Raw genomic sequence first — 309 nt, 5'->3', positions numbered from 1 at the left:
TAATTAAAAATTTATATAACACCTGCAATTATCTGCAGGGAAAGGCTCCTGGGAAGTCAGTGGACTGGACTGCAGACAGAGTTTTGAGGTGGAGCCGGTTTGGGCTGGAGTTAAGTGGACCTAGATCCTTCACAAGTTATCTGTGCTCTGCAAATTATCATGCTTCCCTGTGTTTCTATCTTGTGTTGGAAAAAAAAACACCCCAAAGCAAATATAATCTGAATGCAAGTGCAGAAAAAAGAAACAAAACCTTTCTTAATGTTGATAATTGTATCAATATGCTCAGAAAAACAAAGTGAAAAAAAGAGA

This window comes from Chaetura pelagica, unplaced genomic scaffold (assembly GCF_000747805.2).
Source record: "Chaetura pelagica isolate M959 unplaced genomic scaffold, ChaPel_1.0 scaffold135, whole genome shotgun sequence".
Classification (NCBI taxonomy): domain Eukaryota; kingdom Metazoa; phylum Chordata; class Aves; order Apodiformes; family Apodidae; genus Chaetura; species Chaetura pelagica.
Note: the sequence above shows the minus strand (reverse complement) of the source record.